The 26,109-nt window shown below is 38.5% G+C and overlaps 1 protein-coding gene and 1 pseudogene across 1 annotated transcript in view; both read left to right on the forward strand.

Annotated features, from left to right (window-relative positions):
* PIN4 (peptidylprolyl cis/trans isomerase, NIMA-interacting 4) overlaps window positions 1-26,109 on the forward strand; it is a 1,195,450-nt gene that overhangs the window by 716,852 nt on the left and 452,489 nt on the right. The window lies entirely within an intron of this gene.
* On the forward strand, window positions 15,672-19,233 carry LOC136154518 (centromere protein R pseudogene; annotated as a pseudogene).

Below are 26,109 nucleotides of genomic sequence, written 5' to 3' on the forward strand. Positions count from 1 at the left end.
TTTTGTGCCTTCCCCGGCCCGAGCAGCTCAGGCAGCCAGAAGCTTGACTAGCACACTGTCTTCAGGTGCAGCGTGACTTCTCCCCTCCCCATCTCCACCTCAGTTTCTGGGAGTGCTGATCCCGTGTGCCTTGTGTCTCTTCTGAGGAGCTGATCTTTGGCTGTGACCCTCCTGGCGGATGTCAACCATCCAGAATCTCAGGAAGTCTTTGGTTAGAAATTGGAAGCTTGTTTGCAGTTTGGTAGGGGATGCTGTCTCTAGGGCTGAGTTTGCCCCTTTCCCCTCCCCCCTGCCTCCTGCCTCTGGTGGGGGATGGGCTGATCTGCAGCCGGCTAGCTCTTCTCTGGAATTGCCAGTCCTTCCTTTGTTCCGTGAACGGGCTGGCAGTGCCATTGGTTAGGACTTTTTGCAGGTTAATTCTCTCTCTCTCTTGCTCTCCCACAGTGTAAGTTGCTATCTCGCGTTAGCTCCCTCAGATTGCCCTCAGCGCATTCAGGTCCGCTCCTCTCCATTCAGCCCCCACTTGCTGGTGGCGGATGCGAGTGTCTGGGGTACTTTTCTGCTGGGAGTTGCTTTTAGGCTTGTAATCTGTGGGTTTTATTTATTTTTCCTCCCAGTTAGGTTGCCCTCTGAGATTCGAAACCTTCCCCCAGACCCGCGAGTGAGAGGGTTTCCTGGTGTTTGGAAACTTCCTTTATTAAGACTCCCTTCCTGGGACGTATCTCCATCCCTAACTGCTTTGTCTCTCTTTTTATCTTTTGTATTCTGTCCTACCTCCTTTCAAAGACAATGGGTTGCTTTTCTGGGTGCCTGATGTCTTCTGCTAGCGTTCAGAAGTTGTTTTGTGGAGTTTGCTCAGTGTTTAAATGTTCTTTTGATGAATTTGTGGGGGAGAAAGTGGTCTCCCCATCCTATTCCTCTGCCATCTTAGCTCCTCCCACCTGATCTTTGTTTTTTGAATGTTGAGTTTTAAGCCAGGCTTTTCACTCTCCTCTTTCACTTTCTTCAAGAGGCTACTCAGTTCCTCTTTGCTTTCTGCCATAAGGATGGTGTCATTTGCATAAATGAAGTTATTGACATTTCTCCTGGCAATCTTGATTCCAGCTTGTGTTTCATCCAGCCCAGCATTTCACATGATGTACTCTGCATATAAGTTAAATAAGTAACGTGACAATATACAGCATTGACGTACTCCTTTCAGAATTTGGAACCAGTCTGTATTTCCATGTCCAGTTTTAACTGTTTCTTCTTGACCTGTCTGCAAATTTCTCAGGAGGCAGGTTAGGTGGTCTGGTGTTCCCATCTCTTTTAAGAGTTTTCCATAGTTTTTTGTGATCCACACAAAGACTTTGGCATAGTCAATAAAGCAGAAAGTAGATGTTTTTTCTGGAACTCTCTTGCTTTTTTGATGATCCAATGAATGTTGGTAATTTAATCTCTGGTTCCTCTGCCTTTTTTAACACCAGCTTGAACATCTGATTGTTCTTGGTTCACGTACTGCTGAAGCCTCACTTGGAGAATTTGGAACATTGCATTGCTAATGTGTGAGATGAATGCAATTGTGCTGTAGTTTGAGCATTCTTTGGCATTACCTTTCTTTGTGACTGAAATGAAAACTGACCTTGTCCAGTCCTGTGGCCACTGCTGAGTGACCCAAGTTTGCTGGCATATTGAGTGCAGCACTTTAACAGTAACATCTTTTAGGACACGAAATAGTTCAGCTGGAATTCCATCACCTCCACTAGCTTTGTTTTTAGTGATGCATTCTAAACCCTACTTGACTTCGGACTCAAGGATGTCTGGCTTTAGGGGAGTGATCACACTATCGTGGTTATCTTTGTCATTAAGATCTTTTTTGTATAGCTCTTCTGTGTATTCTTGCCACCTTTCCTTAATATCTTTTGCTTCTGTTGGGTCCATACCATTTCTGTCCTTTATTGTGCCCATCTTTGCAAGAAATAATCCCTTGGTATCTCTAATTTTCTGAAGAGATGTCTAGTCTTTCCCATTCTTTTGTTTTCCTCTATTTCTTTGCATTGATTGCTTAGGACGACTTTCTTATCTCTCCTTGCTATGCGTTGGAACTCTGCATTCAGATGGCTATAGCTTTCCTTTTCTCCTTTGCTTTTCACTTCTATTCTTTCCTCAGCTATTTGTAAGGTCTCCTCAGACAATCATTTCGCCTTTTTGAATTTCTTTTTCTTGGGGATGGTCTTGATCACTGCCTCCTGTACAATGTCATGAACCTCTGTCCATAGTTCTTCAAGCACTCTATCAGATCTAACCCCTTTAATCTATTTGTCACTTACACAGTATAAAAGTAAGGGGTTTGATTTGGGTCACACCTGAATGGCCTAGGGGTTTCCCCTACTCTCTTCAATTTTAGTCTGAATTTTACTATAAGGAGTTCATGATCTGAGTCACAGTCAACTCCCGGTCTTGTTTTTGCTGACTGTACAATGTTTCTCCATCTTCAGCTGCAAAGAATTTAATCAATCTGATTTCAATATTACTATCTGATGATGTCCAAGTGTAGAGTTATCTCTTGTGTTGTTGGAAGAGCGTGCTTGCTATGACCAGTGCATTCTCCTGGCAATATTCTGTTAGCCTTTGCCCTGCTTCATTTTGTATTCTAAGGACAAACTTGCCTGTTGCACCAGGTATCTGTTGACTTCCTGCTTTTGCATTCCAGTTCCCTATGATGAAAAGGACACCTTTTTTTTTTTTTTTTTGGTGTTAGATCTAGAAGATCTTGTAGGTCATCATAACACTGTTCAACTTCATCTTCTTTGGCAGTAGTGATTGGGACATTGACTTGGATTACTGTGATATTGAATGGTTTGCCTTGGAAACGAACAGAAATCATTCTGTCGTTTTTGAGATTGCACCCAGTTACTGCATTTACAACTCTTTGGTTGACTATGAGGGCTACTCCGTTTTTTCTAAGGGATTCTTGCCCACAGTAGTAGATATAATTGTCATCTGAATTAAATTCCCCCATTCCAGTCCATTTTAGTTCACTGATTCCTAAAATGTCAATGTTTACTCTTGCCATCTCCTGTTTGACCACTTCCAATTTACCTTGATTCAGGTACCTAGCATTCCAGGCTCCTATGCAGTATTGTTCTTTATAGCATCAGACTTTACTTCCACCACCAGTCACATCTGCACCTGGGCATTGTTTTTGCTTTGGCTCCATCTCTTCATCCTTTCTGGAGTTATATCTCCACTCTTCCGCAGTAGCATATTGGGCACCTACCATCCTGGATAGTTCATCGTTCAGTATCATATCTTTTTGCCTTTTCATACTGTTCATGGGGTTCTCAAGGCAAGAATACTGAAGTTGTTTGTCATTCCCTTCTCCAGGGGATCACGTTTTTATGATTTATAGCAAAAAGAATGTTAATTTTGTCAGATGATTTTCCCATTTCTATTGAGATAATCACATATAATTTTCTTTTACTCTCTTAATGTGATTATCACATTGATTTATTTGCTTCTGTTCAACTATTCTTGATTCCCAGTAATAAATACCATGTGATCATAGTGCATGATCTTTTTAATGTGCTGGTGAAGTTGGCTTGCTAGTATTTTATGGACAATTTTTGCAGTTATATTTACTGGGAATTTTTCTCTGTAGTATTCAAGTAGTGTCCTTTTCTCATTTTAGTAGCAGAATAATGCTTGCCTCTTAAAATAACTCTGGGAGGACTCCTCTCTCTTCACTTTTTAAAATGAGCTTGAGAAGAATTGTCAATTTCTTCTTTAAATGTTTTACAAATTTCACCAATGAAACCATCTGTCCTGGACTTTCCTTCCCTGGGGAATTTTAAATTAGTGATTCAATCCCCTTACCAGTAATTCATCCATTAGTATTTCCTATTTCTTCCTGATTCAGTCTTGGTAAGTTGTACGTTTCTAAAAATATTTTAATTTCTTCTAGGTTGTCCACTTTGTTGGTGCATATCTCTTTGCAGCATCCTCTTACCATTTGCATTTCTATGTCATTTGTAGTGTCTTCTTTTTCACTTTTTAAAAAAAAATTTGGGTTCTTTATCTTTTTCCTTTGGTTTGTGTAGCTAAGTGTCACTTTCAGATATCTCCTCAAAGAGTCAACTCTTAGCTTAGTTCGTCTTTTGTATTATTTTTCTGTTATCATTTTATTTATTTCTGCTCTAATCTCTATTATTTCCTTGTCTCTACTAAATTTGAGTTCAGTTTTTTCTTTTCTAGTTTCTTAAGGTGTAGAGTTAAATTGTTCATTTAGAAATTTTTTTCTTCTTAATATATCATAGGTTTTTATTACTAGGAACGTCCCAATTGGTACTGCTTTTGCTGTATCCCGCAAGTTTTAGTCTGTTGTGTTTCCATTTTTGTTTGTTTAAAAAATTTAAAAATGTTCCTTTTAATTTCTTTGATCCATTGGTTTTTCAGGGGACTGTTGTTTTATTTCCATGTGTTCATGAATTTTTCAGTAGTTTTCTTCTTATTGATTTCTAATTGCATGCCATTGTACTCAGAGAAGTTATTTGGTATGATTTCAATCTTAAATTTTCTAATGCTTGTTTTGTGAGCTAACATGTGATATATCCTAGAAGATGTTCCATGTGCATTTGAAAAGAATGTGTATTCCTCTCTTGTTGGATCAAATGTTCTCTATATGTCTGAAATTCTTATTGTATTTAGCTTTGTTCAGATCTACTGTTTCCTTATATCTAGGAGATTTATCAATTTTTGAGAGTGATGTATAATCTCCATGTGTTATTAAATTACTGTTTATTTCTCATTTTAAATTCTGTTAGTTTTTAACATATACTTAGGTGCTACAATTTGGGGTACATAAATATTTTAAATTGTTATATCTTCTTGATGTATTGACCCTTTTATCATTATATAATGACTTTTTCTCTTTTTATCGTTTTTAGTGAAAATCTTTCTTGTCCAATATAAGTATAGCTACCCCTGGTTTTTTTCCTTGGTTATCATTTGCTTGAAATAACTTTTTACATCTTTTATTTTTCAATCTATGTGTGACTTTCAGGCTGAAGTGAGTCTCTTGTAAGCAGAATGTTGTTGGATTTTTGGTTTTTTAACCTACTCTACCTTTTTATGTCTTTTGATTAGAGAACTTAATCCACTTAAGTTTAAAGGAATTATTGGTAGGTAAGGTCTTGCTATTACTATTTTATTTATTGTTTTCTGGGAATTTTAGTAGAGTCATTGTTATTTCTTATTCTGCTTTCTTTTTGTGTGTGCTGATGTCTTTTTTGTCATGTTTCTTTATGTAATTACTACAGGGTTTCCCCTTATGGTTACCACGAGGCTTACCTGAAATGTCTTAAACTCACAAGATTCTATGTTAAGCTGATCACTATTTAACTTCAATAGAATTTGGAAAATTTTTACACTTTCACTTCTCCTTCCCCTCACATTTTAGGTTATTATTCCAATTTACCTTTTTTATGTTGTGTAACTAATAATAGCTTATTGTACATTTAGCTACTTCTGCTATGTGTTTTTTAAATTATAGATGTAAGTTAAGTATGCAGCATCACTACCACATTGCAAAATTTAGCTTTTGCAAAGTTTAACTGTTAACTATCTTTTTTTTGTTTGTTTTTAACTAGGCTTATTTTACTTACACTCAAAGAAATCCCTTTAGCCTATATTGTAAGGCATATCTGGTAGTAAACTAAATTCCCTTAGTTTGCTTGCTGAAAAGTCTTTATCCCAACTTTGTTTCTGAAGGACAGTTTTGTCCAGTGTAGAATCCTTGGTTTATTTTCTCTCATTATTAATAAATATAGCATCTCATTCTCTTCTGGCCTGAAAAATTTCTGTTCAGAAATCTGTCAATTACCTTATGGAGTTTTCCTTATATGTCAATTCTCTTTTCTCTTTCTACTAATAAAATTATTTGCCTTTGGCTTTTGACAATTTAAATATAATGTGTTTCACTGTTGCCCTTTTCATGTTCAACCTTGTTGAGTCCTTTGGGCTTCTACTCCAGCAACTTGGGACCTGTCTCACCCCCAGTAGTATGGTGATGGCCCCCGAGAGTTACAGAAAAACATCTATTTCTGCTTTATGGACTATGCCAAAGCCTTTGACTGTGTGGATTGCAATAAAGTGTGGAAAATTCTGAAAAAGATGGGAATACCAGACCATCTGACCTGTCTCTTGAGAAACCTGTATGCAGGTCAGGAAGCCACAGTTAGAACTGGACGTGGAACAACAGACTGATTCCAAATAGGAAAAGGAGTATGTCAAGGCTGTATATTGTCACCCTGCTTATTTAACTTATATGCAGAGTACATCATGAGAAATGCTGGGCTGGAAGAAGCACAAGCTGGAATCAAGATTGCTGGGAGAAATATCAATAACCTCAGATAAGCAGATGACAACACCCTTATGGCAGAAAGTGAAGAGAAACTAAAAAGCCTCTTGATGAAAGTGAAGGAGGAGAGTGAAAAAGTTGGCTTAAAGCTCAACATTCAGAAAACTAAGATCATGGTATCTGGTCCCATCACTTCATGGCAAATAGATGGGGAAACAGTGGAAACAGAGTCAGACTTTATTTTGGGGGGCTCTAAAATCACTGCAGATGGTGATTGCAACCATGAAATTAAAAGACACTTACTCCTTAGAAGAAAAGTTATGACCGACCTGGATAGCATATTATAAAGCAGAGACATTACTTTGTCAACAAAGGTCTGTCTAATAAAGGCTGTGGTTTTTCCAGTGGTCATGTATGGATGTGAGAGTTGGACGGTGAAGAAAGCTGATCACTGAAGAATTGATGCTTTTGAACCGTGGTGTTGGAGAAGACTCTTGAGAGTCCCTTGGACTGCAAGAACATCCAACCAGTCCATCCTGAAGCAAATCAGTCTTGGGTGTTCATTGGAAGCACTGATGCTGAAGCTGAAACTCCAATACTTTGGCCACCTCATGTGAGGAGTTGACTCATTGGAAAAGACCCTAATGCTGGGAAGGATTGGGAGCAGGAGGAGAAGGGAATGGCAGAGGATGAGGTAGCTGGATGGCATCACCGACTCAATGGACATGGGTTTGCGTGGACTCCGGGAGTTGGTGATGGAGTTGGTGATGCCAGGGAGGCCTGGCATGCTGCGATTCATGGGGTTGCAGAGAGTCGGACACGACTGAGCAAATGAACTGAACTGAACTGAACTGAAGGCACTTTCAGGCCCGCTCACAGAAAAAATGACTCAGCGATTATCAGAGGAGAGCTAGCCAGCTGCAGACCGGCTTATCCCCTTGCCAGAAGCAGGGGAAAAGGTAGGTGGCAGCCACAGCCGGAAAGGGGCAAACTCGGCCCCGGAGATGGCATCCTCTATCAAACTGCAAGCAGGCTTCCAGTTCTTAACCAAGACCCCCTGGGATTCTGGACGGTTGACATCGGCCAGGAGGGTTGCAGCCAGAGGTCAGACCCAGAAGATATACACGGCACACCTGAAAGGGCATGCCTGCTGCTACCTAGGAATTCGAGTGGCTGGGACTGGGGAGGTGATAAGACACACCACACCTAGGGAGAGTGAGCTTGCCAAGCACTCGGTCGCCTGAGCTGCTCTGACCTGGGAAGGGCACAAAAGGCAGGCCCAGCCGAGTGTGCACGTTTGTAGAGTACCTGAGAACCTGAACCTGAGCAGCTTAGACCTGGGAAGTGCACACAACCCAGGGCCCATTTTAGACAGTTCCACTGCAGAGCAACCTGAAGCCTGAGCAGTGTAGACTGGAAAAGCACACATGCCGTGAGCAGGCGCAAACCCAGTGTGGCCGAGACACTGCAAGCACCCCCCACACACGCCAGTGATATTTGTTTTCGGTGTTCCTTCCTCCCCACAGCACGACTGAACAAGTGAGCTTAAATAAGTGACCAACTTCGCCCCCTTGTGTCGGGGCGGAAATTAGACACTGAAGAGAACTGCAAACAGAAGAAGCCAAAATAAACAGAGGGAGCTGCCTTGGAAGTGACAGGTGCAACAGATTAAAACCCTGTAGTTAACACTGACTACATTGAAAGGGGCCTACAGATCTTGAGAAGTATAAGCTGGAACAAGGAACTATTTGAAACTGAACTGACCCCACACTGCCCACAACAGCTTCAGAGAAATTTCTAGACATATTTTTGCTATTATAACTTTTTTAATTAAAAAAAATTTATTTTTAAGTCCTCTCAGTTCAGTTCAGTTCAGTCGCTCAGTCATGTCTGACTCTTTGCAACCCCATGAATTGCAGCACGCCAGGCCTCCCTGTCCATCACTAACTCAAGCCCTCTATTACTCCTTTAATTTTCATTTTTATAAACTACTATTACCTTGTAAAAAAGACCCTATTTTTAAAGCAAACTTCATATATATTTTTTATAATATTTGTGATCTTGTTTTGATTTTTTAATATTGTATTTTTGAGGGTGTAACCTCTACTTTAGATTTTTAATCTTTGCTTTTTGGTATTTGTTATCAAATTTGTACCTTTAAAAATTAAATCTTCATGCTCAACATCACTCATTATCAGAGAAATGCAAATCAAAACCACAATGAGGTACCATTACACGCCAGTCAGGATGGCTGCTATCCAAAAGTCTATAAGCAATAAATGCTGGAGAGGGTGTGGAGAAAAGGGAATCCTCTTACACTGTTGGTGTGAATGCAAACTAGTACAGTCACTATGGAGAACAGTGTGGAGATTTCTTAAAAAACTGGAAATGGAACTGCCATATGACCCAGCAATATCACTTCTGAGCATACACACTGAGGAAACCATATCTGAAAGAGACACATGCACCCCAATGTTCATCACAGCACTGTTTATAATAGTCAGGACATGGAAGCAACCTAGATGCCCACCAGCAGACGAATGGATAAGAAAGCTGTGGAACATATATACACAATGGAATATTACTCAACCATTTAAAAAGAATTCACTTGAATCAGTTCTAATGAGATGGATGAAACTGGAGCCCATTATACAGAGTGAAGTAAGCCAGAAAGATAAAGAACATTACAGCATACTAACACATATATATGGAATTTAGAAAGATGGTAATGATAACCCTATACGCAAAACAGAAAAAGAGACACAGAAGTACAGAACAGACTTTTGAACTCTATGGGAGAAGGTGAGGGTGGGACGTTTCGAAAGAACAGCATGTAAATTATCTATGGTGAAACAGATCACCAGCCCAGGTGGGGTGCATGAGTCAAGTGCTCAGGCCTGGTGCACTGGGAAGGCCCAGAGGAATCGGGTGGAGAGGGAGGTGGGAGGGGGGATCGGGATGGGGAATACGTGTAACTCTATGGCTGATTCATATCAATGTATGACAAAACCCACTGAAATGTTGTGAAGTAATTAGCCTCCAACTAATTAAAAAAAAAGATAGTGAATCCCCCTCTTCTCATCCTGGTCACCTCTACCTCCCTCCTCCCTCTTCTTTTCTCCATGTAACTCTGTGAACCTTTCTGGGTGTCCCTCAGTGTGGAGAATCTTTTCACCATTGCCCTAGATATTGTATCATCAATGCTGTATGGATGGAGAAGCCTTGAGCCTACTGTAAGAATAAGATTGAAAAACAGAGGCAGGGGGCTTAAGTTCAAAACCTGAGAACACCAGAGAACACCTGACTCCAGGGAACATTAATCGATAAAAGCTCATCCAAAAGCCTCCATACCTACACTGAAACCAAGCACCACTCAAGAGCCAAAAAGTTCCAAAGCAAGACACACCACACAAATTCTCCAGCAAAGCAGGAACACAGCTCTGAACTTCAATATACGGACTGCCCAAAGTCACACCAAACCCACTGACATCTCAAAACTCACTACTGCACACTTTATTGCACCCCAGAGAGAAGAAATCCAGTTCAACCAACCAGAACACTGACGCAAGCTTCCCTAACCAGGAAACCTTGACAAGCCACTCCTTCAACCCCACCCACAGGGAGGAACCTCCACAATAAAGAGGAAGCACAAACTGCCAGAATACAGAAAGACCACCCCAAACACAACAATCTAAACAAGAAGAAAAGGCAGAGAAGTACTCAGCCAGTAAAGGAACAGGATAAATGTCCACCAAACCAAAGAAAAGAGCAGGAGATAGGGAGTCTACCTGAAAAAAAATTTAGAATAATGATAGTAAAAATTATCCAAAACCTTGAAAACTAAATGGAGTTATAGATAAATAGCCTGGAAAAAAGAATTGAGAAGATGCAAGAAAGGTTTAACAAGGACCTAGAAGAAATAAAAAAAGAGTCAATCAATAATGAATAATGCAATAAATGAGATAAAAAAACAATCTGGAGTGAACCAACAGTAGCATAACAGAGGCAGAAGATAGGATAAGTGAGGGAGAAGATAGAATGGTAGAAATAAATAAAGCAGAGAGGAAAAAAGAAAAAAAGATTAAAAGAAATGAGGACAACCTCAGGGACCTCTGGGACAATGTTAAATACCCCAACATTTGAATCATAGGAGTCGCAAAAGAAGAAAACAAAAAGAAAGGCCGTGAGAAAATACTTAAGGAGATAATAGTTGAAAATTTCCCTAAAATGGCGAAGAAAATAGTCACTCAAGTCCAAGAAACCCAGGAAGTCCCAAACAGGATAAACTCGAGGTGAAACACCACGACACCTGTTAATCAAATTAACAAAGATAAAGCACAAAGAACAAATACTAAAGGAGCAAGGGAGAAACAACAGGTAACACACAAGGGAATTCCCATAAGTATAACAGTTGATCTTTCAATAGAAACTCTTCAGGCCAGAAGGGAATGGCAGGATATACTTAACGTGATGAAAGAGAAAAACCTACAACCCAGATTACTGTACCCAGCAAGGATCTTATTCAAATATGATGGAGAAATCAAAAGCTTTCCAAGACAAGCAAAAGCTGAGAGAATTCAGCACCACCAAACCAGCTTTTCAACAAATGCTAAAGAATCTTCTTTAGACAGGAAATACAGAAAGGGTGTATAAAGTCGAACCCAAAACAAAAAAGTAAATGGCAAAGGGATCATACTTATCAATAATTACCTTAAATGTAAATGGATTGAATGCCCCAACCAAAAGACAAAGGCTGGCTGAATGGATACAAAAACAAGACCCCTATATATGTTGTCTATAAGAGACCCACCTCGAAACAATGGAAACATACAGACTGAAAGTGAAGGGCTGGAAAAAGATATTTCATGCAAATGGAGACCAAAAAAAATGGATGAGTAGCAATACTCATATCAAATAAAATAGACTTTAAAATAAAGACAGTGAAAAGAGACAAAGAAAGACACTACATAATGATCAAAGGATCAATCCAAGAAGAAGATGTAACAATGATAAATATATATGCATCCAACATAGGAGCACTGCAATAGGTAAGATAAATGCTAACAGGTATGAAAGGGGTAATTAATGATAACACAGTAATAGTGGGAGATTTTAATACCCCAGTCACACCCATGGATAGATATACTAAACAGAAAATTAACAAGGAAACACAAACTGTAAATGACACAATGGAACAGTTAGACCTAATTGATATCTATAGAACATTTCACCTCAAAACAATGAATTTCACCTTTTTCTCAAGTGCACACGGAACCTTCTCCAGGATAGAACACATCCTGGGCCACAAATCTAGCCTTGGTAAATTAAAAAAAAATCAAATCGTTCCAATCATCTTTTCTGACCACAATGCAGGAAGATTAGATGCCGATTACAGGGGAAAAAACTATTAAAAATTCAAACATATGGAGGCTAATCAACAGGCTTCTGAATAACCAACAAAGCATAGAAGAAATAAAAAAAGAAATAAAAAATATGCATAGGAATGAATGAAAATTAAAACACAACAACCGAAAAACTATGTGAACCTGTAAAAGCAGCACTAAGGGAAAGGTTTAGAGCAATACAGGCTTACCTCAAGAAACGAGAAAAAAAGTCAACTAAATAACCTAACTCTACACCTAAAGCAACTAGAAAAGGAAGAAATGAAGAACTCCAGGGTTAGTAGAAGGAAAGAAATCTTTAAAATTAAGGCAGAAATAAATGCAAAAGAAAGAAAAGAGATCATAGCAAAAATCAACAAAGCTAAAAGCTGAGAAGATAAATAAAATAGACATATCATTAGCCAGACCCATCAAGAAACAAAGGGAGAAGAATCAAATCAACAAAATTAGAAATGAAAATGGAAAAATCACAACAGACAACACAGAAATGCAAAGGATCATAAGAGACTACTATCAGAAACTATAAGCCAATGAAATGGACAACTTGGAAGAAATAGACAAATCCCTAGAAAAGTATAACTTTCCAAAACTGAACCAGGGAGAAATAGAAAATCTTAACAGACCCATCGCAAGCAGGAAATCGAAACTGTAATAAAAAATCTTCCAGCAAACAAAAGCCCAGGACCAGACGGCTTCACAGCTGAATTCTACCAAAAATTTAGAGAAGAGCTAACACCTATCTTACTCAAACTCTTCCAGAAAATTGCAGAAGAAGGTAAACTTCCAAACTCATTCTATGAGGCCACCATCACCCTAATACCAAAACCAGACAAAGATGCCACAGAAAAAGAATCTACAGGTCAATATCACTTATGAACATAGATGCAAAAATCCTCAACAAAATTCTAGCAAACAGAATCCAACAACATATTAAAAAGATCATACATCATGACTAAGTGGGCTTTATCCCAGGGATGCAAGTATTCTTCAGTATATACAAATCAATCAATGTAATACACCACATTGACAAATTGAAAGATAAAACCATATGATTATCTCAATAGATGCAGAGAAAACCTTTGACAAAATTCAACATCCATTTATGATAAAAACTCTCTAGAAAGCAGGAATAGAAGGAACATGATAAAAGCCATATATGACAAACTGACAGCAAACATTATCCTCAATGGTGAAAAATTGAAAGCATTCCCCCTAAAGTCAGGAACAAGGCAAGGGTGCCCACTCTCACCACTACAATTCAACATAGTTTTGGAAGTTTTGGCGACAGCAATCAGAGCAGAAAAAGAAATAAAAGAAACTCATATTGGAAAAGAAGAAGTAAAACTCTCACTGTTTGCAGATGACATGATCCTCTACATAGAAAACCCTAAAGACTCCACCAGAAAATGACTAGAGCTAATCAATGAATATAGTAAAGTTGTAGGATATAAAATTAACACACAGAAACCCCTTGCGTTCTTTCCAAACACTAGCAATGAGAAAACAGAAAGGGAGATTAAGGAAACAATATCATTCACCTTTGCAACGAAAAGAATAAAATAGTTAGGAATATATCTACCTAAAGAAACAAAAGACCTATATATAGAAAACTATAAAGCACTGATGAAGGAAATTAAAGAGGACACAAATAGATGGAGAAATATACCATGTTCATGGATTGGAAGAATCAACATGGTGAAAATGAGTATACTATCCAAAGCAATCTATAGACTCAATGCAATCCTGATCAAGCTACCAACCGTATTTTTCACAGAACTAGAACAAAAAATTGCACAATTTGTATGAAAATACAGAAAACCTTGAATAGCCAAAGCAATCTTGAGGAAGAATGGAACTGGAGGAATCAGCCTGCCTGATTTCAGGATATACTACAAAGCTACAGTCATCCAGACAGTATGGTACTGGCACAAAGACAGAAATATAGATCAATGGAACAAAATAGAAAGCCCAGAGGTAAATCCATGCACCTATGGACACCTTACCTTTGATAAAGGAGGCAGGAATGTACAGTGGAGAAAAGACAATCTCTTTAACAAGTGATGCTGGGAAAACTGGTCAACCACTTGTAAAAGAATGAAACTAGGACACTTTCTAACACCACACACAAAAATAAACTCAAAATGAATTAAAGATCTAAATGTTAGACCAGAAAATATAAAACTCCTAGACAAAAACATAGGCAAAACACTCTCTGATGTAAATCACAGCAGGATCCTCTATGACTCATCTCCTTGAGTAATGGAAATAAAGGCAAAACTATACAAATGGGGCCTAATTAAACTTAAAAGCTTTTCAACAACGAAGGAAACTATAAACAAGGTGAAAAGACAGCCTTCAGAATGGGAGAAAATAATAGCAAATGAAGCAACTGACAAAGAATTAATCTCAAAAATATACAAGCAACCCCTGTAGCTCAATTTCAGAAAAATAAATGACCCAATCAAAAAATGGGTCAAAGATCTAAACAGACATTTCTCCAAAGAAGACATACAGATGGTTAACAAACATGAAAAGATGTTCAACACCACTCATTATCAGGGAAATGCAAATCAAAACCACAATGAGGTACCATCTCACACCAGTCAGAATGGCTGCTATCCAAAAGTCTACAAGCAATAAATGCTGGAGAGGGTGTGGAGAAAAGGGAACCCTCTTATGCTGTTGGTGGGAATGGAAACTAATACAGCCACTGTAGAGAACAGTGTGGAGATTCCTTAAAAAACTGGAAACAGAACTGTCATATGACCCAGCAATCCCATTCCTGGGCATACACACTGAGGAAACCAGATCTGAAAGAGACATGTGTACCCCAATCTTCATTGCAGCACTGTTTATAATACCCAGGACATAGAGGCAACCTAGATGTCCATCAGTAGATAAATGGATAAGAAAGCTGTGGTACATATACACAATGGAATATTACTCAGATATTAAAAGAATACATTTGAATCATTTCTAATGAGGTGGATGAAACTGGATCCTATTATACAGAGTGAAGTAAGTCAGAAAGAAAAACACCAATACAGTATACTAATGCATATATATATGTAATTTAGAAAGACAGTAATGGTAACCCTATAAGCAGGACAGCGAAGGAGACACAGATGTATTAAACAGTCTTTGGACTCTGTGGGAGAGGGCGACGGTGGGATGATCTGAGAGAATGGCATTGAAACATGTCTATTATCATATGCGAAACAGACTGCCAGTCCAGGTCTGATGCATGAGACAAGGTGCTCAGGGCTGGTGCACTGGGATGAGCCAGAGGGATGGGATGGGGGGGGAGGGGGGTTCAGATGGGGAACACATGTACACCCATGGCTGATTCATGTCTGTATGGCAAAAACCCACTACAATATTGTGAAGTATTAACCTCCAATTAAAACAAAAAAGGGAAAAAAAGATAAACTCAAAATGGATTAAACACCTAAATGTAAGACCAGAAAGTATAAAACTCATAGAGGAAAACATAGGCAGAGCACTTGATGACAGAAATCAATGTAAGATCCCCTATGACTCACTTCCTAGAGAAATGCAAATAAAAACAAAAGTAAACAAGTGGGACTTAATCAAACTTAAAAGTTTTTGCACAGCAATGGAAACTATAAACAAGGTGAAAAGACAACCCTCAGAATGGGAGAAAATAATAGCAAATGAAACAACTGACTAAAGATTAATTTCCAAAATACACAAGTGGCTCATACAACTCAATACCAGAAAACCAAACAACAAAATCAAATAGTGGGAAAAAGACATAAACAGATATTTCTCCAAAAAAGACATATAGATGGCTAACAAACATGCAAAAAGATGCTCAATATCACTCAATATTAGACAAATGCAGATCAAAACTACAGTGAGATATCACCTCACACTGGTCAGAATGGCCATCACCAAAAATTCTACAAACAATGAATGCTGGAGAAGATGTGAAGGAAAGGGAACCCTCTTTCACTGTTGGTTTGAATGTAAATTTACACAAACACTATGGAAGATGGTATGGAGATTCCTTGAAAAATTAGGAATAAAACTACCATATGACTCAGCACTCCAACCCTTAGGCTCACTACCCTGAATAAACCAAAATTGAAAATGACACATATACCCCAATGTTCGTTGAAGCATTATTTACAGTAGGTAGAATATGGAACCAAACTGGATGTTCACAGACAGATGATAACGAGGTGGATGATCCTAGAGCCTATTAAACAGAGTGAAGTAAGTCAGAAAGATAATTGTTGTACACTAATGCATATATATAAAACATAGGACTGGAAAAGGCCAGTTTTCATTCCAATCCCAAAGAAAGGCAATGCCAAAGAATGCTCAAACTACTACACAGTTGCACTCATCTTACATGCTAGCAAAGTAATATTCAAAATTCTCCTAGCCAGACTTCAACAGTACATGAACCATGAGCTTCCAGATGTTCAAGTTGGTTTCAGAAAAGGCAGACAAACCAAAGAGCAAATTACCAACATCTGCTGGATCATCGAAAAAGCAAGAGAGTTTCAGAAAAACATCTACCTCTGCTTTATTGACTATGCCAAAGCCTTTGACTGTGTGAATCAAAATAAACTGTGGAAAATTCTTAAAAAGATGGGAATACCAGACCACCTGACCAGCCTCCTGAAAAATCTGTATGCAGGTCAAGAAGCAACAGTTAAAACTGGTCATGGAACAACAGACTGGTTCCAAATTGGGAAAGGAGTACGTCAAGGCTTTATATTGTCACCCTGCCTATTTAACTTAAATGCAGAGTATATTATGAGAAATGCAAGGCTGGATGAAGCACAAGCTGGAATCAATACTGCTGGGACAAATATCAATAACTTCAGATACGCAGATGACACAACCCTCATGACAGAAAATGAAGAGAAACTATAGAGTCTCTTGGTGCAAGTGAAAGAGGAGAGTGGAAAAGCTGGCTTAAATCTCAATATTCAGAAAACTAAGATAGTGGCATCCTTTCCCATCACTTTATGGCAAATAGATGGGGAAACAATGGAAACAGTGAGAGACTTTATTTTTTTGGTGTCCAAAATCACTGCAGATGGTGACTGCAGCCATGAAATTAAATGATGCTTGCTCCTTGGAAGAAAAACTATGAACAACCTAGACAGCATATTGAAAAGCAGAGATATTACTTTGCTGACAAAGGTCCATATAGTTAAAGCTCTGGTTCTTCTAGTAGTCACGTATGGATGTGAGAGTTGGACCATAAAGAAAGCCGAGCACAGAAGAATTGATGCTTTTGAACTGTGGTGTTGGAGAAGACTCTTGAGAGTCCCTTGGTCTGCAAGGAGATCAAACCAGTCAATCCTAAAGGAAATCAGTCCTGAATATTCATTGGAAGGACTCATGCTGAAGCTGAAACTGAAACTCCAATTGTTTGGTCACCTGATGCGAAGTACTGACTCATTGGAAAAGACCCTGATGCTGGGAAAGATTGAAGGCAGGAGGAGAACGGGACAACAGAGGATGAGATGGTTGGATGGCATCACCAACTTGATGGACATGAGTTTGAGGAAGATCCGTGAGTTGGTGATGAACAGGGAAGCCTGACGTTCTGCAGTCCATGGGGTCACAAAGTGTTCGGCACGACTGAGAAAGTGAACTGAACTAAATGCATATATATGGAATCTAGAAAGATGGTACTAAAGAATTTGTTTGCAGTGCATCAGTGGAGAAACAGACACATAGAACAGACTTATGGACATGGGGAGAGGGGAGGAGAAGGTGAGATGTAAGGATAGAGTAACATGGAAACTTACATTACCATATGTAAAATAGATAGCCAATGGGAATTTGTTATATGTCTCAGGGAACCAAAACAGGGGCTCTGTATCAACATAGGGGGTGGGATAAGGAGGGAGATGGGAGGGAGTTTTAAGAGGGAGGGAAGATATATATACCTATGGCTGATTCATGTTGAGATTTGACAAGAAAGAACAAAATTCTGTAAAGTAATTATCCTTCAATTAAAAAATAAATAATTTTTTCAAGATGAAAGGACACTACTAGAAAAAAATGTCAATTGATATGACACATCAATACATCATACATCAATACATATGATACATCACATTCATAGAGTGAAAAAATAATATATAATCATCTCAATAGACAAAGCATTTAACAAAATGCAACATTCATTTATGATTAAAAATTCATAAAAATTTAGCATAGGAGGGATATGTCTCACCATAATAAAGGCTATTTATGAGAAGCCCATGCTAATACCATATACTTGGTGGTAAATGGTTGAAACCTGTTTCTCTAAGATCAGGAACAAGACAAGAGTGTGCCCACTCTTACCATTCCTATTTGACATAGTACTGGAAATCTTAGCTAGAGCAATCAAGCAAGATAAACATAAAATATAACAGAATTGGATAGAAAGAAATAAAATTGTCTTTATTATAAGATGACATGATTTTATATATATATATATATACACACATATATATAAATCCTAAATACTCAGCCAAATGAACAGTTGCAAGACACAAAATCAACACACAAAAATCAGCAACATTTATTTACTCCGGAACATCTTTTTAAAAATAAAGAACTTGATCCCATTTATAATAGCATCAAAAAAACCTGAGGAATAAATCTAACTAAGGAGATGAAAGATCTCTACTCTAACAACTACAAGAAATTGAAAGGAAGTGAAGAAGATACAAACAAATGGAAAGGAATCCTTTGTTTATGAATTAGAAAAATCAATATTGTTAAAATGTCAATACTACTAAAAGCTATCCATATATTCAAAGCAATTTTTATTAAGATTCTGAAGGCATTTTTTAAGACGTAGGAAAAGTACTACTAAAATTTATATGAAACTGCAAAAGACCCTAAATAGCCAAAGAAATCCTTGAGAAATAAGAACAAAGCAAAAGTATTTCCCTCAGAAGTTTCTCTGTTTTTGGAAGAGGTTTTTCAGTGATTTTATCCAGTGACAGAAGTGTGTCCCAAAATGAGGAAGTGCCTTTTAAAAGATCACTGAAATTGGATAGTCTATTAAAAGCAAATGCATTTGATTCTTCAAAAATCACAAGGAAGAAAAGTGCTACAGCCTATTCTCCAACAACTGGAACCTGCCAAATGAGCCCATTTGCTTCTTCCACAAGCTCTAAAGAGGAAGACAGTAAAAACAATCCATCAAATGGAAAGAGGAAAAACTGGAATCACTTCAGTTTAACCAATAAAATGAACCTACTACACAAAAAAATGAAAAATTTATGGTGTTACTACCTAAAGTTGAGGAATAATGGAAATAATGTAAAATTTAAGTAGTATACAGGTTTTGGAAGGCATTAAAGAGCTTGAAAACCTCATTGGTATTTCCCTTGCATAATGTGTCTAAAAAAGAAAAGAAATGCAGAAAACAAAGGACTAATGACAAAAGTAACAAAACAAAAACTATTTGAAAATAAGAATTCGGGACTTCACGACAAAGGTATTTAGCAGAAGTACACTAACTATGAATGTTAACTTCTGTATCTGGCTGATCATGTTTAAAGAAACAGAAGAGATGCTTGTAATTAATTTTCCCAGTAAATATCAAATCATAGTATGGGCAGGTGCATGTCTATATAGATTTTCTTGCAGCTAATTTAAACTTTCTGTACACACTAACAGATAATCTCAATGTAAATAATATGTTTCTTCTTGACCCTTTAAAATAAGCCAACTTATAGAAGAGGATCATGACTTATATTCTGTATACTTTTAGCATTTGTGAATAGACTTAATAAAGCATGAATGAAAATGGTAAAAAAAAAAAAAGAGAACAAAGCAAGAGTCATCACACTTCAAAACAGTATGTACTAGCATAAAAGCAGACACATATACCAATGGAACAGAATTAACAGCCCAGAAATAAACTCAAGAATACATGGTCAGCTAACATTTGACAAAGGAATCAATGGAGAAAAGACAGCTTTTTCAATCAGTGGTGCTGGAATAATTGCATTTCCACATGAAAAAAATAAAATCGGACCCATAACTTATATCACTTACAAAAATTAACTCAAAATGAATTAAAGACTTAAATGTAAGAAATGAAACCATGAAACTCTTGGAAGAAAACAGCAATAAAGCTCTTTGATGTAGATTTAATAATGATTTTTGGACACCTAAACTCAACCAACACAATAAAAAATAAACAAGGGAAAAGAACCTCCAAGATGACAGAAGAAGACATGGAGCTCACCTTCTTCCCAGAGATACATGTGGCATCTACAAAATTACATTTACATGTAGCATAACTCCCACAGAACATCTACTGAATGCTAGCAGAAAACCTCAGACTTCCAAAAAGGCAAGAATACTTCCACATAACTGAGTAGGGCAAAAGAAAAAAAAAAATAGACAAAGGAACTTGAGCCTCTGGGAGGGAGCTGTGAAGGAAGAAAAGTTTCCAATACTATGAAGTCCCATCACTGGCAGAGACAGGAGGCAGGGAGTTTTGGAGCTTCAGAGGAGAGTGCAGTGTGTGCAGGAGGCAAAGTGTAAAGTCCTGCACAGAGAGTCAGTGCCTATTGGCACTCTCTAGCCTGAGACATTTGTTTGCTTGCCCACCAGGGCAGGTAGGAACTGAGTGCTGAAGCTTGAACTTTGGAGGTCAGATTCCAGGGAGAGGACTGGGAGTTGGCTGAGTGAAGACAGCCTGAGGAGTCCAAGAAGGAAGCCTTGGCCCATCAAAGAGGCAAGGGACCATTGTTAGGAGGTGTACAAGGAGAGAGGCTGGCCCACTCACAGACAGCAGGGCACTGCCTGCATGAGCTCCAGGTGCAGACTTCAGCCATGACTGCTATCTCAAGCCCTAGAGGCAGACATGGGCTGCTAATGCTGCTATCACTGCCACAAAGTTCCTGTGAGCAAGCATAGGTCACTGCCCACACCTTTACAGAAGCCTATGAAGCCTGCCACTGCCAAAGGTTCTATGATCCTGAATCAACTTACTCAGGAGAGTGTATGGCATGCCCTGTGCTACTGTAAACTTCCTGCTTGTCTCTGCCACTGCAGGCATTCCCTACATGTCCCAAATGTGGCTGTCATATCCCTCCCTCTCTTTGGCTTGAGTAAGTATGCCCTAATCATCTGCTGCTTTCACCCCCTCTCACCTGGGCAGGGAACAGACATCAAAGGGTGGTTACAAACAGAGGTGGGGCCAAAACCAAAGCTGAGCCCCAGAAGTGGTGCAACCAAAGAAGAGGAATGGAAACCTCTCCTGTAGCTGCATGAGCTGTGGATTAAATCCCCTCAATCAGATTGGTAAACCTTCATCTGTGGAATATCTGAATAGATAATGAATGTTCTCACAATTGAGGCTGTTCTAGCTTTAAGAACTGTGGACATTGGGGACAAATACACAAGAGAACTGGGCCTGCTGTTCAGTTCTGAGCCCAAGTCTGAGCTTGCTCCATAGTGCCCACAGCAGGTCCAAAGACAGTACTGGAAGACTGAAGGGGAAGGCAGGGATCGGCTCTGAATCACTTAGCAGGGAAGGACACTGACAGCTGAGGTTCTGGGAAAAATAGTTATTACTACTAATTTTTGTTTTGTTCTGTTGTTCTTTTTTATTATATTTTAATTTTTCCTAACTTTTCTTTTCTATTTTTTTTACTTTTAATATATTTTTCTATTTTTACTTTACTTTTTTATAGTGCATTATTTCTTTATTTTTTCTTTTGCTCTGTTTTAATCTCTGTTTAAACATATTTTTACTTGTAGTTTTGTATTATTTCCTTATGCTTTCTTTCTCTCTTTTTTTTATCATTTTGCAAGCTTATTTTATTCATTTTTTGCCTTTTTTAGTTAGCTTTATGCTTTTGATTTGTTTTGTTTTTGTTAGTTTAGTTTTTATTGTTGGTTTACATTGTGGGTTCATTTATTTCTTTGATTACTCTCTTTTCTCTCATTTTCTCTGTTTTTCTCTCTGTGTGTTTGTCTGTTTTTGTCTGTTTGGTTTTGCTTTTACCGTTTGTCTTGGGGATTTAATTTGTTCATTTCCTGTTTTTTCCCTCTTCTGCACCATGAAACTTTCAGGATGTTGTTTCTCTGGCAAGGGTCAGGTCTCAGTCTCCGAGGTAGGAGAGCCAAGTCCAGTGTACTGGACTGTCAGAGAGCTCCCAGCCTCAGGGAATACTAATCAACAAGAGCTCTCCCAAAGGTCTCCATCTCAATACCAAGACATGGCTCCACTCAATGGCTAGCAAACTCCAGTGTTGCACACCTCATGGCAAACAACTAGCAAGACAGAAACACAAACCCACTCATTAGCAAACAGGTTGCCCAAAGTCATAAAAATCTCAAATACACTCCAGAACATACCACCTGATGCAGTCCTGTCCATCAGAGAGGCAAGATTCAGATCAGCCCACCAGAATGCAGGCGTGAGTGCCCCCTACCAAGAAGCCTACCCAAGCCACTGGACCAAACTCAACCACTAGGGGTAGACACCAGAAGCAAGAAGAACAATGACTCTGCAACCCACAGAAAAGAGATTTCAAACATAGTAAATTAAACAAAATGCAAACACAGAGAACTATGCTGCAAATGAAGAAACAAGGTAAAAACCCACAAGAACAAATAAATGAGGAGGCAATAGATCTCTTCAATCTACCTGAAACAATTTCAGAGTAATGATACAAAGATGACCCAAAATACCAGAAATAGACTGGAAAAAATACAAGGAATGTTTAACAAGGACCTAACCTGATGCTGAGAGCCAACGCATAGGAAAAGAACCTGATACTTGGAAAGATTGAAGGCAAAAGGAGAAGGGGGTGGCAGAGGATGAGATGGTTAGATAGCATCACTGACTAAATGGACATACGTTTGAACAAACTCCTGGATATAGTGAAGGTCAGGGAAGGCTGATGTGCTGTAGTCCATCGGGTCACAAAGAATCAGACACAACCTAGGGACTAAACAACAACAACATATTAGGACTAAAGAACAAACAAACAGTGACGAACAAAACAATAACTAAAATTAAAAACACTCTAGAAGAAATCAATAGCAGAATAACTGAGGCAGAAGAATGGATAGGTGAGCTGAAATAAAGAATACTGGAAATAACTGCTCCAGAGAGAATAAAGAAAAAAGAACAACAACAACAACAAAAAATGGAGATTATAGTCCAAAATTTCCCTAACACAGAAAAGGAAATAATCATCCAAGTCTAGGAGGACTGGAGGGTACCATCCAGGATAAATGCAAGGAAAAACATGCTGAGGCAAATATTAATCGAAGTAACCAAAATTAAATACATAAAATGTTTGAATGAAATGGTAAGGGAAAACTAACAAATAACATACAAGGGAATTCCCATAAGGTAATCAGCTAATTTTTCAGCAGAAACTGGGAGGGCTGGAAGATAATTGCATGATTTATTTGAAGTTATGAAAGGCAAAAACCTATAACCAAGAATAATCTTGATTCAAGGCTCTCATTCAGATTTGACAGAGAAAACAGAAGTTTCACTGACAAGTAAAAGCTAAGAGAGTTCAGCATCACCAAACCAGCTTTACAAAAAATGCTAAAGGAACTTCTCTAGGCAGGAAACACAAGAGAAAAAAAATGACCTATGACAACAAACCCAAAACAGTTAAGAAAATGGCAATAGGAGCATACACATCAATAATTACCTTAAATGTAAACGGATTAAATGCTCCGACCTAAAGGCTGGCTGAATGGATACAAAAATAAGAACCATATACATGCTGTCTAAAAACGACTCACTTCAAACCTTGGGGTACATTCAGGCTTAAAGTGATGGAATAGAAAAAGATACTCCAGGCAAATGGAAATCAAAAGAAAGTTGGAACACCAATACGCATTTGATAGGATAGACTTTAAAATAAAGGTTATTACAAGAAACAAGGAAGAACACTACATAAACATCAAAGGATCAGTCTAAGAAGAAGACATCACAATTATAAACATATATGCACCCAACACAGGAGCACATCAAAACATATGGCAAATGCTAACACCCATGAAAGTGGAAATCAACAGTAACATAATAGTAGTGGGGGACTTCAACACCTCACTTACATGAATTGATATGTCATCCAGACAGAAAATTAATAGGGAAACATAAGTCTTAAATTACACATTAGACCAGATAGACTTAATTGAAATTTATAGGACATCCCACACAAAACCCACTCTCTCTAGTGTCTTATATGGTAAAGAATCTGCCAGAAATGCAGGATACCTGGGTTTAATCACCTGGGTTGGGAAGATCCCCTAGAGAAGAAAATGGCAACCCACTCCAATATTCTTGCTTGGAGAATCCCATGGACAGAAGAGCCTGGCAAGCTACAGTGTGTAGGGCCGCAAAAATTCAGACATGACTGAATGACTAAGCTGCTACCCTAAAACGGCAGAATACATGTTCTTCTTAATGGGAGGCAAAACATTCTACAGGACAGAGCACATCTTGGGGTACAAATCATGTGTCAGTAAATTTAAGAAAGCTGAAATTGTATCAAGTATCTTTTCCAAACACAACACTATAACATTAGAACTCACTTACAGGAAAAATCTGTAAAAAATAAAACCCATATGGAGGCTTCAGTTCAGTTCAATCACTCAGTCGTGTCTCTTTGTGACCCCATGGATTGCAGCATGACAGGCTTCCCTGTCCGTCACCAACTCCTGGAGCTTAATCAAACTCATGTTTATTGAGTCAATGATGCCATCCAACCATCTCATCCTCTGTCATCCCCTTCTCCTCCTGCCTTCAATCATTCCCAGCATGGGGGCTTTTCCAGTGAGTCAGTTCGTCACATCAGGTGGCCAAAGTATTGGAGTTTCAGCTTCAGCATGAGTCCTTCCAATGAATATTCGGGACTGATTTCCTTTAGGATTGACCGATCTGATCTTCTTGCAGTCCAAGGGACTCTCAAGAGTCTTCTCTAAGACCACAGTTCAAAAGCATCAATTCTTCTGCACCCAGCTTTCTTTGTTGTCCAACTCTCACATCCATACATGCCTACTGGAAAAGCCATAGCTTTGACTGGATGGACTTTCGTCAACAAAGCAAAGTCTCTGCTTTTTAATACGCTGTCTAGGTTGGTCATAGTTTTTCTTCCAAGGAGCAAGTGTCGTTTAATTTCATGGCCACAGTCACCATCTGCAGTGATTTTGGAGCCCCACCAAAAATAAAGTCTCTCACTCTTTCCTTTGTTTCCCCATCTATTTGCAATGAAGTGATGGGAACAGATGCCATTATCTTAGTTTTCTGAATGTTGAGTTTTAAGCCAGCTTTTCCACTCTTCTCTTTCACTTTCATCAAGAGGCTCTTTAGTTCCTCTTCTCTTTCTGCCATGAGGGTGATGTCATCTGAATATCTGAGGTTGTTGATATTTCTCCCAGCAGTATTGATTCCAGCTTGTGCTTCATCCAGCCTGACGTTTCGCATGATGTACTCTGCGTATAAGTTAAATAAACAGGGTGACAATATACAGCCTTGACGTACTCCTTTCCAAATTTGGAACCAGCCTGTTGTTCCATGTCCATTTCTAACTATTGTTTCTTGACCTGCATACAGATTTCTCAGGAGGCAGGTAAGGTGGTCTGGTATTCCCATCTTTTTAAGAATTTTCCACAGTTTGTTTTCATCCACACAGTCAAAGGCTTTGGCATAGTCAATAAAGCAGAAATAGATGTTTTTCTGGAACTCTCTTGCTTTTTCGATGATCCAGCAGATGTTGGCAATTTGATCTCTGGTTCCTCTGCCTTTTCTAACACCAGCTTGAACATCTGGAAGTTCATGGTTCACATACTGTTGAAGCATGGCTTGGATGATTTTGAGCATTGCTTTGCTAATGTGTGAGATTAGTGCAATTGTGTGGTAGTTTGAGCATTCTTTGGCACTGCCTTTCTTTGGGATTGGAAAGACTAGAGATCACCTGCACTAGCTATGTTTGTAGTGATGCTTCGTAAGGCCCACTTGACTTCACATTCCAGGATGTCTGGCTTTAGGTGAGTAATCACACCATTGTGGTTATATGGGTCATGAAGATATTTTTTTGTAGTTATTCTGTGTATTCTTGCCACCTCTTTGTAATGTCTTCTGCTTCTGTTAGGTCCATACCATTTCTCTGCTTTACTGTGCCTACTTTTGCATGAAATATTTCCTTGGTGTCTCTAATTTTCTTGAAGAGATCTCTAGTCTTTCCATGGAGTCTTAACAGCATGCTATTAAATAACTGAGAGATCACTGAAGAAATCAAAGAGGAAATAAAAAACACCTAGAAAAAAATGCCAATCAAAATCGAATGAACCAAAACCTATGATATGCAGCAAAAGCAGTTACCTCAAGAA

Source organism: Muntiacus reevesi, chromosome X, assembly GCF_963930625.1.
Source record: "Muntiacus reevesi chromosome X, mMunRee1.1, whole genome shotgun sequence".
NCBI classification, from domain to species: Eukaryota; Metazoa; Chordata; class Mammalia; order Artiodactyla; family Cervidae; genus Muntiacus; species Muntiacus reevesi.